The following is a 999-nucleotide window of genomic DNA, read 5'->3' on the forward strand; positions in this document are numbered from 1 at the left end:
TTTTGCCAGAAATAACCAGGAGAAGGAACCACAGAGATAAACTTCTAAAAAGCATGAGTCCTAGATTCGTAACTATTCCACGGATCACAGCAACAGAAACTTGTGAATTTTCTTTGCTCAGCTACTCATGCACATATGCTTTTCATACTATTTTATTCTTCCCTCTCTCCCACCTCCCCCTTTTATGTAATCTCCCCACCTCATGACTTTTGCTTTTACTCATAGTTTCAGCCGTCTCCTAACTCCAGCTTACACATGAGCCAACATTATTTTTCAATACCATTCCAGCAATTCCATCATCTTCCTTAAGCTCCCAATATTTCTTGGCTCAGTCTTTCAAATTTAGGCTGGCCGGTTAGCTCAGTTGGTTAGAGTGTGGCCTTGTAACACCAAGGTCAAAGGCTTGGATCCCTTACAAGCCAGCTGCCAAAAAGAGTTCAGTTTCTCAAGTTTACCGTTTCATGCCAGACATACTCATGGTCTCATCAGCTATGACCTTGGAAGGTGGAGGAAAGAAAGAGGGGCGTGTTGATGTGGTCTACAACTGCCCCTTTAGCAAGGACAGTGGAAGGGACATTGTTTCTCCTTAGGACAGCCTTAGCCATCAGGTCCCTCATGGCCAAAGCTTTCTCTCACGAGGTTCTGCCCTGTTCACACACCTTGTGGGCCTTTGAAAACTAGTTTAAATGGTTAAATGCTCAATTACCTGCTATCGAGGGTACTCAGATTTCAGATTTGAAACCTTTTCTTGATTCAGCTTTGATAAAGAGGGAGGGCAGTCAAGAAACTATCCCTCAGCCTGTCAAAGAGGCAAAGGTAACTTCCTCTGGCCCCCAGACCCCTCTGCTATGTTCTCACACATGCAGGGCCAATGAGGAGAATGGACTTCAGAGTCACGTATGCATTTAGGTGCCACTTCTGCCATTTACTCTGTGATCTCGGAGAGGTCAAAACATTTTGAGTTTTGCATTCATCTCTAAAATGAAGTAATTTTTTTTT

This window comes from Galeopterus variegatus, unplaced genomic scaffold, assembly GCF_000696425.1.
Source record: "Galeopterus variegatus unplaced genomic scaffold, G_variegatus-3.0.2 Scaffold3916, whole genome shotgun sequence".
Lineage (NCBI taxonomy): Eukaryota > Metazoa > Chordata > Mammalia > Dermoptera > Cynocephalidae > Galeopterus > Galeopterus variegatus.